General features: G+C 34.9%; 1 long non-coding RNA gene across 1 annotated transcript; it reads right to left on the bottom strand.

Annotated features, from left to right (window-relative positions):
• Nucleotides 1-7,192: 7,192 nt before the first annotated feature.
• On the bottom strand, nt 7,193-14,811 carry LOC135195484 (uncharacterized). Its single transcript, XR_010310153.1, has 4 exons — nt 14,468-14,811; nt 8,979-9,259; nt 8,646-8,801; nt 7,193-7,922 (listed from the first exon to the last, which is right to left on the bottom strand). It is a non-coding gene; the product is annotated as an uncharacterized LOC135195484 (long non-coding RNA).
• Between the last annotated feature and the right edge of the window lie 221 nt (nt 14,812-15,032).

Here is a 15,032-nt window from a genome sequence, read left to right as displayed (position 1 = left end):
TTATGGAAATTGCATTTATGTCAAATTTTTATTTTGGATTTGTCAGGAAAAAAATGAATTTTCAATATTTTTGTTTTATTAATGTTTAGTACCAGAAAAATTCAGTTATTCAAGGATGTTTAATCACTAAAAGAATGAGTAAGGATTGAACTTTTTGTTGATTTTTTCAGAAATAAAAAATTTTGAACGCAAGTGGGTTTTTTCTTGATAAAAAAAATGGGGTATGCTACACCCCAGGTTTATGTTTATGTGACAAGATTTCCATGTTTGTGTTATCATTCCTCACTGTGTGTGGAGTTTGTGGCAACACTGGAGCTCAGTTACTGTTTAGTTACACGCCAGTTAAGAGGCAGTTACACATATACTTGCAGTAGAGAAGAGGCGAGTTTTCCATCGTTGGTACTCTGCCAGTACGAAAATGTGCTCATTTGCATATACAGTGTTGTTATTCTAATTAAATACATTACTTGTGTTAGCATAATATAATATTCCCTTTCTCTTAATAGAAAAAATGATTTAGGGGTAAACTAAAGTGAGGTCAGTAGCAGGGCACAATATTGGTGATTGTTTGATTGATTGTGAGTTACATGTATCTGGCATCACAACTACCAGGGTCACCGACGCCGAATACTAAATGTGATCTTTTAACTTTTATAATATATTATACAACATTCAAAATACCGTTATCTTTATGAGACAAAAATTTGATTTAATAAAATAAATTTTTGATAAAAATAAAAATAATATTCCGATAAAAAGTATTGTGATTGATCACATAACAGTAAAACTATTAAAAAGAAAAAAAATGTATATACTAAGACAGCACAGCTGTCAGATATATTTGAGAAGACCAGTTTCTTTGATAAAAGAGATAAATGTTATTAATACATGCGCTTTCTCCCAATAGTTTTGCCATGCTATAATTACCCCCTGCTCCACTACTATAACCTAAAAAACGATTCCTAAGTTCCACTAGACTGGGACACTCAACCAGCAAATGCCCTAACGGTTAGTGGAACTAAACAATATTGGTGAAATAGGGGCTTTGTGCATAGCTTTTCCTAGCTTTTAAATAATAAATGGCCCGGTTGGTAGCCCGATATTGAAAGATCTAACCTAGTCTGTTCCGTTGAAGAGTCAATGAGGAGCCTTTCGGATGATAGAAATTTACTATCAGTAATGATAATAGAAACCTTCGGCCAGCCAGAATCAGGTTTCCCAAAATGCGGTAATTTCGTGTTAAATCGGTAGAAAATAAATCTACACAGTTACAATCCGACATTTACGGTGGGAAGTCGGTAATATTTACCGACTAACTTTAATATCTTTTATTTGCCATAAAACAATTTTCTGTGCAAAACACAGGTTACCGGAAAATAAAAAATACATTATCATTAGGTCATTATGTAGCAGGCAAGTATCAGTAAACTGTGAAATTAGCAGAAATAGATCAACAGTGACAAACAAAACATTAAAATAAATATTGTATTCAGTTTTAACAAACAATACAACATTAATTAAAATTACGATAATACTGCCAGCAACTACCGTCTCCACCGTAAGTAATATGAATAAAATGCACGGTAATAATTTTGTCATTTCCACCGCTCACATTGCCTTGGGGGCTATCGTGAGGTTAGAGAGTTGAGTTTCTGGCGATTGACATTAATTTCTTTGGTAGTGGTAAGTAGCACTGAATGATGCTCAAGAATCAAAGCAATTTGCCTAACTGCCTTAAACCCACATATTACTTCTACTATATTCTTAAAGATTATCACCATACCATTTCTGACATATATAACTAATGAATGGATTGAATGTTACATTGTGAATAATACGTCACTTATGCTATTCCTTAGATGTGTTTACCAGTATCATATGAGAATATATTTTTCCTGATAATATTCTTAATAAGTTTGTAATGTCAGTTTCCCTCGGAACTTCTTTTCTGATACCAAGTAACCTGAGGACTTCCAAGATCTTAACTTCTATGTCGGGGTAGTATAGCCTTAATATATAGTCTTTAGAATTTGGAGTCTGACATAAAACGATCATACAGCGTCTGTTATCGCGCTGCAGAGTATGGTTTTATATATCAAGGTATTTGATAACTTTGCTTAGATGGCCCTCGTTACTATAATAAATTAGCTATGACTTATCAAAAATGCCTTTGATAAGCATTAACATAAGTCTCTCTCTCTCTCTCTCTCTCTCTCTCTCTCTCTCTCTCTCTCTCTCTCTCTCTCTCTCTCTCTCTCTCTCTCATTTTACGGGTGGTCTGCCGAGTTAAGTGAAATAAGATTAAATCTTGTGCTAGCATGCATTATCATTTTTTTTTTTTTTTTTTTTTTTTGCTTTTAAGAGGGGCTCAAGCACTGAACCTCAGTACCGATCGCTCACTCTTTCTTCATTCCAACGCGATCAAACATTTAATCGAATAACTAAATTGTTAAGATGACGACGATGTAATCAACGCCAAGATGGAATTCGTGTTCAAGGAACCAGAGCCTGATGAAATAACTTGAGAAAGCTATTCAACGAGTATTTCTGTGAAACCGACACTGTAGGTGATATAGATTACAGTGAAAGTAGACAGATGTTTTGGAAATCTCAATCTCAGTAGGAAAAGAAGAGCGTAGGTTAAGAGACACCACATTTTTATTGCGACGCGTTTCGTTGTTTCTTCATAACATTTTCAAGCCTAAAAGAGACATTACAGTATTTTAATGGTAGTTACAAGAATATGTAATTATTGGCTGACAAAGCTGAGTAAAAGTAGCAACAATAAGATAATGGTTAAAATCTTTAAAATAAATTGCACCAGCATACTAAAAAAATAAATTATATAAGATCTTTAAAATAAATTACAACCGTATACTAAAAACAGAATGGTGATAGACAGAGATGGAAAGTTTACACTACAAATGAATGACTGAATGATTTATATTAAAAGCAAGGGAAAAGCTGGCAAAGCAAGAGTCAAAGGCTTCATTGGACGTGGACTTTCTGAAAAGATGCTTTTCACAGAATATTATGCCGAAATTTTTAAGATTTAAAGTGTATAGAATGAACCTCATCCAATCGCCCGCTTATGAGGATTGCCAACACGCTCTTTTATTGCAAGAAATCGACCACAAACGGAGACTGTCTGCCCGACTGAAGCAGGACATCGCCGCCATTGAGGACAGGGTCAGGAATGCTCTGAGCAATCTTGATTTTACTCATGTGAAAAATGTTATTCAAAACTCCATCCTGAGTTATAATGAACAGGTAACAAGTGTTCACAGAAGGAAGTTTGTCAACTGGGGAGGATCATTCGACCTAAACCGTAACAACGAGGACAAGTGCATTCACAATTACTCCAACTATGTACTCAACAGCAGAGAAAAGTTTCTGTTATCACTAGGAATGAACTTCTGCCTCCCTTTGTTCAAGTACCCCAAGAAGTCCATTTTGCTGTACTTCGAACACTTGCTCTACCGACTGAGGCAACAACCCATCTATAAAAGAGAATTTAGGGAGTGCGTGAATAATGTAAGAAGCATTATCACTAAAATTCCCAAGTTTTTTCGCTATTCGTTTAACACAATTTCCACTAGGGATATGGATATACTTAAGAAATTGAAAATAAATAAAAACATTGTGATATCTAGGCCCGATAAGGGTAACGGCATTGTCATATTAAACAGAGCCAATTATGTTGAAAAGATGGAAACTGTTCTCTCTGACAGTTCAAAATTTATGAAGTGTCCTCAAGAAGATATATATAAAACAAACTTGAATACAGAAGACAAGATCAATTACCAATTAAGAAAGCTCAGAAAGAATGATTCGATCAGTGAAGAAGAATATAACAAGTTGTTTGTAAGTGGGAGTTCACCATCAATATTGTACGGACTACCAAAAGTTCATAAAAGTGGAATACCATTGAGACCCATTCTGTCTGCCTTTAAAGCACCATCCTACAAACTAGCGAAATTTTTAATAAGTTTTCTACAGCCTTTGACAGAAAATCAGTATACATTAAAAAAATACGTATGAGTTCAAGAACATCATCAATTCTTATGAAATACCCGAAGGTGCGGTGCTAGCAAGCTTTTGACATCACCTCCCTTTTCACAAAAACGTTCCTATCAAGGAAACGATTGATATAGTTTTAAACTATTTATATAACATTGAACAGGTGAGAAATATTTCAAGAAATGCTTTTAAAACTCTTCTCAACTTATGCATAAACGATAATCACTTTTTCTTTTTATTCAATAATTTGCACTACAAACAATTTGAAGGTTTCGCAATGGGATCTCCACTTTCAGCCCCAATGGCCAACATATTTCTTTGTTTTCATGAAAAACGATGGCTTGATGATTGTCCCCTTGAGTTTAAACCAATTGTTTTTATCACAGGTATGTTGACGAAACCCCCCCCCCCCCACCCCCCATTTTTGTTTTACAGGCATTTAAGTCACGTACAGCGGTTCCATGATTACTTAAATAGTAAACACCCATGTATTCAGTTTACCGTGGAACATGAAGAAAATAATATTCTTAACTTTTTAGATGTAAGCATTACAAAAACTACCGCAAACAATAAGTCACTCTTAAATTTTAGCATTTTTAGAAAGTCTACTTTTACCGGTCTTGGAATGAATTTCCAAAGTGCTACATTCTTTAACTTCAAAATAAATAACATTAAGACTTTAATACAGAGCATATTCTCTCTGCAGCTCTTGGCAGACATTTGACTCAGAAATAAAGTTTCTGTTAAACTATTTCAAAATTAATGGCTATCCCAATAACATAATATATAAAGAAATAAAAAAAGTTCCTAAATATTTGCTCATAGTATAAATAGGGCCAAAGAAATATACAAGTGTTGATAAAACTAACTATGTATTTTAAATTTCATTTATAAAGTGATCCTTGTTCTAAATACGTTACAAGAGAACTAAGAAATATGTTTAAGTATAGTTTTCCCCACATTAACCCCAAGTTAATATTTACCAACAACCATACTATCCAAGCGTTGTTAAACCATAAAGATAAACTACCTTCAGACCTTTTGTCTGGCATCACCTATATTTACAAGTGTGACGCCTGTAGCGCCACCTATATTGGCCAGTCAAAACGGTCGGTCCGGACAAGATCTTCCGAACATTATGGCATTTCTCCTCGTACTGGTTGCTTGCTGGCCAAGCCAACCAGATCACCGATTTTACAGCACGTAGAGGAATGCAATACAGGTAGAAGATTGGAAAATTTTAGTGTGCTTGGTACTTTTAGAGAAGAGTCATTATTGAGAATCTCTGAGTCAACAGAAATATTTTTAAGGAAACCAGATCTTAACCTTGACAATTCATCTTATCCCTTGCTTTTAATATAAATCATTCAGTCATTCATTTGTAGTGTAAACTTTCCATCTCTGTCTATCACCATTCTGTTTTTAGTATACGGTTGTAATTTATTTTAAAGATCTTATATAATTTATTTTTTTAGTATGCTGGTGCAATTTATTTTAAAGATTTTAACCATTATCTTATTGTTGCTACTTTTACTCAGCTTTGTCAGCCAATAATTACATATTCTTGTAACTACCATTAAAATACTGTAATGTCTCTTTTAGGCTTGAAAATGTTATGAAGAAACAACGAAACGCGTCGCAATAAAAATGTGGTGTCTCTTAACCTACGCTCTTCTTTTCCTACTGAGAGTGATATAGATTGTTCTGAAACAGACAGTATAGACGATACTTATTACTATGAAACAGACGGCGTAGATAATATTGACTGTTCTGACGCAAATGACACCGAAGATGATTATTATATATCTTCTGACGGTGAGGGTGAATACTCAGCTCATAACACGTATAACACAATAATGATCGAGGACACTGAACCTGACGTTCAGTATAATAAAATGATGATTAGTGACACCGATCACAGTGAAACTTCATATCATGATAGTGTAACAATTAGTGATCGTGATGAAGATGAAAAGGAATATGAAGATCACAATGATACAATCACTAAGTGATCGTGATGAAAATTCTGAGAATACAGTAAATATTAGTGACAGCGATGAAACCTACTGTGAAGATTTTGAGTGGAAACTTTTCAAATAAAATGGTACATGAAATAAGTAAAAATCATGAGATTCTTTTAAACAGTGCAGTATTCTTTTATGCAACATTCTTACTTGAAATAACATATCTAAGTTTAAAGTTTGGATTTTTGTTGTACTTATTCTTGGAGGGCTAATTTGAAATTGAAATGGTTTACTTCTAGATAGACAACCCAGCAAACACACAAGTATTGGTCATACATTGACCCATTGCCGGAGATCCAGACTTTCGGGCATTGGTACAAATGATCAGTAGCATCGGTCCAATTTATATCCATTATCCGTTTGCACACCGGGCCCTTAATGGCACTGTGTTGTAAGAATGTTGGGACAATACATGCAATCCATAATCACGCCAATGCGTGTGCTGGGCCAGTAGTGGAACAATTCTGAACTTCCAACTTCCCTATTTTGGGCAGATACTGGTACAATTACCAGTATCCAATTTATGTTTCATTATGGATTGCCAGATAATTCCAATGCATGATATGAAAGAATTAAATGTGATATCTATGTACATCACTCTGCTGTATCTAAAGTTTGAAAATAAACTATACAATGAAAAAATGGACTCCTTTGGCAGTTTTGTTCAATGGTCTTAGACACGTGATCGAACCCCACTGGAAGAAATGTTGGAAGCTCGATCTCCTTACTTTACCTTTTATCAGCACTATAGTTACATGCATAAAACATTGTATAGTTTATTTTCAAACTTTAGCTACAACAGGGTGATGTACATAGATATAAAACATTTCTTTCATAGTCTTCCGGACAAAACGTATACCCTTATGTATCTGTATGTTGCAATATTCATCTAAATTTATTTTGATAAAGTAGTATAGGGTGATGTGGCAAGTATTTAGGTATTGACAAAATTATTTTTGAAAATAATTTAAACACTTTTATGCAAACATATATCAGTCAATAGAAACAAATCACTACTCTTTTAAAAACTGTTCTGTGACCAAGTATTGTGGCTGTCGTGTAAACAATAATTTCAATAAATGCATTAACACATAAAAAAATGGGATTCCATTATACTGGTGTTTAACATCAAAATACATAGTCACAATTAAATTTTTATTAGAAGGCAAAAAATGGTTAACAAAACAGTTGCAGTAACTAGTACCGTATATATACTGCATTCTCTATATCTCACTACATACTACATAAACTCTCCTTAATTGTTTAATATATCTGATTTCTATATACAATATTTTACAAAAGCTAGCTGATGATGTAGTCAAGGAAATTATAAATATTCATGGATTTCTGTCTGTTTGTTGTGACTTCATGCAAGATGGTACATCCATTTAATTAAAAAAAAAAAGTAATGCAGGAACACAAATTGCCATTCATTAAGTACAGCACTGTATGTACTAGATAAATGGATGTAGCATCTTGCATGAAGTCACAACAAACATTAGACAGAAAAGAATGATACTTCTCTACATCAAATTATTCATTTAAATATAATAAAAATTATTCATTCAAATATTATAAAAATCTAATCAAAAGAGACTGACAATAATAAGATAAATTTGAGTGATAAACAAATTACATGAATATTTATAATTTCCTTGACAACAGTCAGCAGAAGTGCTCTATATTATATTCCTTCATGATCCCAACCAGAATTAGGTAGAGATGAATTGGGACTCTCATCTTGACTTTGCTGACTGTGCAAGTCTTTTGGTCTTTTCCTTCCCACGTATCTGTCACATGCATTTTTTAGATAAATCATCATAGTTTTCCCTACTTCAGTTTCATCAGTTGATAATTGTGTCTTGTTCACCAGAATATCTGAAAAGGATAATCAATATTAGTAAATTGCATACTGCAGTACTATGTATAGTCCAACAATATAAAAGCCTTTATATTCAGTTACTTACACCACTATTATTACAATTCGAGTTAAAATCTAAGTTAGAAAAGCATAAACCTCTGAACCCAAGGGGTCGAGTAGGAAAAGTAACCCTATACAGGAAGGTAAAAGTGGCCAAGAAAAAAATGGTGCAACTTTGTGTACTCTCAAGCAAGTGAACTCAAATCCAAGACAGTGGAAGACATTGGTACAGAGGCTATGGCAGTATCCAACTTTAGAAGTTTTGATGTCAAAGTATTAATTCATTTAAAGGGTTAACAATTAAGGTTTAAGTCCTTTTTAACTTTGTGGGATTTGATTTTGGTGTTAACCCCTGCCAAGGCTAAATGATAATGGCACTTATGGTTTCTGTGCTTTAACATTACACTGCACTTTTATAATGGATTACTTTGCATTACTTTTAATGCAAAGTAATCCATTATAATTTCATCCACACAATTACTGAATGTGTGGATGAAATACAAATGCAACTCATGTTTTGAAGATTTCACTTACAATATTTTGACTATCTACCAGCATCCATGGCACTTCACTGCATCTGCATCCCCATTTAAAAGCTAGCAATAGGCAATACTACAAAGTGCCAATTTACACACTGCAAAAGCCATACCCTACACCTAACAGCATTATACAGCACTCACTTATTATAATAAAACACAATGTTGTGTTCTCGAACCCTTTCTTGCATGTATTTGTTTTCGTCTTCCAGCCAAGACGACCTTCCCAGTTGAACTCATACTGGAGTCCACTTGTCATGCTTTGACGGTTGCTCCCCCAAGAAGCTGGCGTCGATGTACCTAGAAATAACATTCAATAAGACTGGTTATACGAAAGTTTTTGATAATCATTAGTAATGAAATCATTCTACACACTATGGCCTTTTCTTATCTTTAGTAATGTCAAAGTAAAAGTTTTCAGTACTGAAGTGTAATAAACATCATTGTGCATATCACGGTAACTGACATGTAGCTTACCAGTGACTTTCTAAGGGCACTGTCCCCATTTATCTGTTGTTCAAAGTCCTCAAAGTCTACATATCTTTGTATTGGTAGCAATCCATCCAGCAGGGATAAATCAGGTTCAGTGGGTGCAGCAGCCTGAGTTTGTTTCAAATGTTCGATGGTACCTATCATTATTTCTAGTGAATTCTGCTGATCTTGCACCCTACTTTCCAATTTTTTCATTGTCATCACAAGAGGTCGCATCACTTCCAGCATAAGAGGTTGCATCACTTCCACCATAAGAGGTCGCAAGACTGAAAAAGAAATAAATATTTTCCAATATCTAACCAGAAGTGTGTTAATTTAAATGTAGTTAGCACAAATCTCTTTTCATAAATAGCTTCACCAACACAGGAAATAAAAGCTGATTTTATTGGTTACACAGGTACCATCTGATTTACAATATTCAATTTACTGAAAAATTGAGGAAACTGTCAACAGATACTCTTTGGAAATCTGTATAAGCAAAAAGAAAAAAGGTTGATAGCCCCACACACACACAGATTGCCAAGCAATTAGTAAGCTAGGAGAAGACATTATTTTCACATCCATCGTTGCTAAAATTATTTTCACACTAGTTGCTTGTGTATGTGAATTATTTTCTACAGTAGCTTTTTTATTTCCCATGCAAAGTTCTTTATATTCCTTAAATTTTCTTTTTGCATGACGATTCAAGGTCCATGTACTTGCCATAATGAACAATCCCCAGCTTCACAATTCTTGAACGTACAGGGGACCTGAGACAGACAAATATCAAGATATGGTGTGGGAAAAGCTTACTTTTGGCTTGTTGTCCTAATTGAAAGTGGGTACCAATTTTATGAATGGCAAAGCAACTAGTGGGAGGTGTGATGTAAATTAATTAGCAGAGGGAGGATTCAGATCTGGATTGAAAGGTAAGGTACAGTTGTGTTGATGGTGGAGACATCCAGCCAGGTCAGGGAAACAAACATGGCAGAAGGTGGGAAACAACAGATCATTAAAATTGAAGTCAGAATGAATTCCAGGGGTAGGCAGGTCAACCCTTCAGAAAAGGCCAAAGTAAAAGAAGCAATAGATAAAACTCTAGAGGAGTGATGTCTCCTTGTTAGACATCAAAGAATGTTCAAAAGGTAGGCCTTATGACAACAGTAAGCTAAGACCACGACGATGATTTTTTAGCTACATCCACCCACAAGGAATCGACAAGTGATAGGAAGAAGTCATGCCCATGTGGGCAATGCAAGGTCCAGCTAGGCCCAGAAGACGAAAGCCAAGTGTGATAATGCAAAAAATTGTTCTGCATAGAACTAAACAAGCCTCAAATTAAGAATTTCTTGAGGTCGATAAAAATGACAGAAAAGGAAAAAGGCTTAGATTGGTATTGCAGTTACTCAAAGAAGATTGCAGATCATACAAAGAGAAATTAGAAAAAGCAATTGAAGAAACTGAGAAATTGCTGAAAACAAGCTTATATAGGTATTGCATGAGATGCTAAGAGGAAGAAAACACTAGTATTTGTATAGAATGTAATGGAGGGTACAGGCAAAAAGGGTCAATAAGTCAGGATGAGGAAATTGCTATGAGAAAGGATAGAGGAAAAATCCCAGATCACCAAGAATTTTGGAAATATGGTGTTGGATGGAATAAAAAGTGCAGAGAAAGTAAAAAAGGAGAATAAATCAATTGGAGAACTAAAGTTACTCAAAGAAGATTGCAGATCATACAAAGAAAAATTAGAAAAAGCAACTGGAGAAACGGAGATTGTGCAGAAAACAGGACAGTCAGCAATCATTGGAGCTTCATGGAAGACCTGAAAACCCTAAATGAAAACCTAGTGAAGAATATGGAAAACAAACAAGGTACAATCACGGAAAGGACCACTAAAATAATTTCAAGACTAGAGATAACTCACCTAACCCTGACAACAAGCAATGCTTGAATAGCGAAGGGACCACGATTAACAGAGGGGTTGGAAAGAAAGCAAAGAACATGGGAAAATCAAAGTGCACCTAAAGATAAGGATAAGCTAAGAAGAGCAGAGTGCAGGTTCTTTACGACAGGAAAGTGCAAGAAAGGAGAGACTTGTGAGTACCAAGGAGAGACTTGTGAGTACCTGCACTTACGACAGGAGAGTGCAAGAAAGGAGACTTGTGAGTACCTGCACAAGTGGAAAAGCAGAATTTATAAAAGATCCCAGAACAGTCAGGGCAGAAAAAGAGGTAAACCAAAGGACAGTATATAAGTTCTACAAAGAGGGTTATATTGTAAATATGACAGGAACTGTAAATACAGCCACAGAGTCATTAGCCAGAATAGGACTATAGTACGACGAAATTAGGTAGACCAAAGATGAGAATGTAAATGCGTTTCAAAGAGGGGCACTGCAAATATGGTAGAAACTGTAAATACAGTCACAGAATCAGAAGCCAAAATAGGGCTAAATAAATGGAAAGGCAAGGTACCAAGAAATAAGACACGTTGACTATGAGCCAGAATAAAAGAGCAAGTAGAGATAAGGATGAGCAGTATATGTGCAGATTGTGCAAAAAAAAAAAAAAAAAGCAATCAAAGAAATAGCAGAAGAGCAATCAAGAGCCCTTTATGGACAATTTTGGACAAATAGCTTGGTAAATACATGTAAATATATTATAGAAATTAATGGAATGAGATATGCCAAAAAAGGTACCAAGAAATGAGACAAGTTGACTATGAACCAGAATAAAAGAGCAAGCAGAGATCAGGATGAGCAGTATATGTGCAGGTTTTTCAAAACAAAGATCAATCAAAGAACTAGTAGAAGAGCAATTAAGAGCCCCTAATGTACAATGTTGAACAAAAAGCTTGGTGAACACATGTACCAAATATAATATAGAAATCAATGGAATGAGGTATGCCAAAAAGCACTGAATAAGGAAATAAAGATAAGAATTAATCAAGATATCTAAGAGACTTTCAAACAAAAGAGGAAAGAAATAAAGAAGCTGAGGTTCACAGATAACTTCGAGGAAAACAAAAACATAAGGGAACTGGAAACAAAATGCGCATGTATCATAATGAAAGCCAGACTGAATATGTTGAACTTAAAGGCTAGCTTCCTGGGTAAATTTCAGGACGAGGTCTGTGATATATGCAGTGGAGGAGGACATCACCGAACATTTATTCATGTGTAAATCAATTAAGAAAACAGATCAGGACATAAATATAGACACGGAAATCCCCTAACAGAAAACTGGGGGAATACATAAGGATAGCCCACAAAATTAAGAATGTTCTTATACCTGGAAGCGATGGATGTCAAAGCTAAGTAGCATTGCCCTGCCTCAGTTATATTAAGAAAAAGAAATGAAAGGGGGTTGGGTTAAAATTAAAGTAGAAATATTGTGTTATATCTAATTTGGAAACATCTTTAATTTTGGGGGGTTACTATTGTTGCAGAAAAGGACAATAGACATGAATTAAAATACAGGTAGTGTTCAAGTTACAATAATTTGTCTTACGATAATCCGATTTTACGATGGGGTTAACAATTAACACTGATACGCCAATATTTTGAAATTATTTTAAAATTTCACTCGCAATGGACACAGGCAGCAGAGTACACTCAGGGAGCGGGAGAGACCAAATTACAATAGCCTAAATTTATCCCGTCTTCTAGTTAAAAAAGTCTGAAAACAGCAAAAGAGAATGATGAAGGTATTGTTTTAACGTTATAATTGTTTAAATGTAAATGTGTAGTCATGAACAACCGAATGATAGTAAGCAATTACCGTAGTCATGTTATAAATGATGATATGTAGCATAGGAATGATATTATTATGCAGAAAGTTTACTTGCTATAGATCAAAGCTCAGCAAGGAAATATACTGCTAATGACTATCATGCAATAGCAACAAGGATGAAACTCCTGTAAACTTGTGCCATCGAACACAACCTTAGATAAAATTGTGCCATCGAACACAACCGTAGATAAAATTGAGAGAAAAACATTTTATCAAAACTATTGGGCTTGAAAGAACACATTTTACAGTTTTTCTTTTAGACCAATAATAGATAACGCAAAGCTTGTATTACGTTGAAACCAAGTGAAAATAGTGAACGGAATCATGTAATTTTTTATTTTACACAAAAAAACATGCCCCTGATGCAATCTTTTAATGAAAAAAATAATTTGGTTCACAACAAATGTATTCAAGTCATATTTCAACTTAAACACGTTGTCTAACGAAAAATGACCTTGTCTCATATAAGTAAAGTATCTGGATATTCATTTATGCTAACTAGAAGCTAGAAAATTTGCTCATAATTGAGTTAAATATGGCAAAATAAACTTGTATGGGCCACCAACTGATTTCTAAATCAAAACATTGACCACTACCTATATGTTAGTATTTTATAATGCAATAATACAAGAATACCTACAATATTATTGGATACAGTGAAGTGATGTAGAACTATTTTATAATTATATGCAGCCATCAGCAGCCTGACATCACTTAATTGTACTAGGGTAAAAAACCGCATGGTACAGGGGTGGACCATGTATGATTAATGTGTACAACCCCCAAAAAAGTACATTATAACGCATCCTGACATCGGAGATGGGCATCAGACGCGACTTGTTGTTGGTGAGAAACGGAGCTAAAGACCTCTACTCCGGTGTCAGGACGCGTTATACTGTACTTTTCTTGGGGTTGTACACATCCATCGTACATGGTACACCCCTGTACCATGCGGTTTTTTACCCTAATGTCTGACTCATTCTCGTTTTGTGTCCAATTTTTTTTCCTACTAATATATCATAGTCAGAATGCACTGAACCTCCAGAATTGGCTTATATCAATTAATAAATAACTATACCGTATGTGTAATATAGAGAATACTGTAGGCTACGCTACTGTATTCGTATGTCTACACTAGGCCAACACTTTAATTTTATTCAATTTCTTCGTACTGAATTTTCATAAGCACATATAGTCTACATTGAACCTAGAAAATATGCTGAAACTAATAATTATTATGCTGTATACCTATGTATAAAGTAGTGTAGGCTAGACTACCCTATATGTAGTGATGGTGCCAATTACCCTAGTGTAGGCTAGGGTATATTTGAGATATGATTTTTCCATAAGTAGGAGAATACCTCTAAACAGTTTTAAGTAACAAAGTTAAACTGAATAATGACTAAAACTTAGGATCCAGGAACTAACCCTAAGTTTTCCTAGAATGCCACTCATGACCTAGGTATCCGGAACTTGCCTAGTATCCAATCTCGTTTAGGGTTCCGTGCCCTGACCTGGCTTTAGGGGCATCTGGAGTCTGGACCCCGCTCTAATAACACAACTTAGCCTAGTAGCTAGGTACCATTCCGACGTTGTCCTACTCTTAAAGAATTTAGCTTATTCATAGATACTTGTTCCTCTTTATAGCCTAACCCACAAAGCTAAACACATGAACCTAATATGCAAACACTTGCTACTCACAATTGTCTTCCAAAGCACGTTTATTCTTCTTGGTGATGATTTTGCGCTTGCAGAAATGGTCAGCAGTAGTGCTCTCAGGACGATTTCATAGTTTTAAATTTTACCTCAGCCAGTCCACGTGAGTGTAGTAGTAGTAGTAGGCGGTGTTTGCCTTTGAAACGGCTCCTCCCTTGCTTGTTGATATTCCTCCTTTGTTTATGTTAGGTATCGGTAGATCTATATAACTATTACGCGGGGAGCCATTCTTCTTGGAGATCTTTGTGGTTTTGTGCTTGTAGAACAGATCAGTAGCATTGCACTTTCGAGAGTGATGATGTTTGCGTGGCTATACCTTTGTTCTTTACAGTTTTGAAGTTGAACACCCAGCGAGTGTAGTAGTAGTAGTAGTAGTAGTAGCAGTAGTAGTAGTAGTAGTAGTAGTAGTAGTAGTAGTAGTAGTAGTACGCGGGATTTGTCTTTAAAACAGTTCCCTTGCTTACTTTTCATTCATCCTGTGTTTGGTAAAGTTTTTTCTCTCTGTAATGCCATAGTTTTTTTTTTTAATTCTTTCCTATTTTCAAAAGGT

This window comes from Macrobrachium nipponense, chromosome 16 (assembly GCF_015104395.2).
Source record: "Macrobrachium nipponense isolate FS-2020 chromosome 16, ASM1510439v2, whole genome shotgun sequence".
In the NCBI taxonomy this organism is placed as follows: domain Eukaryota; kingdom Metazoa; phylum Arthropoda; class Malacostraca; order Decapoda; family Palaemonidae; genus Macrobrachium; species Macrobrachium nipponense.
This window is presented reverse-complemented; position numbering and strand designations above follow the sequence as displayed.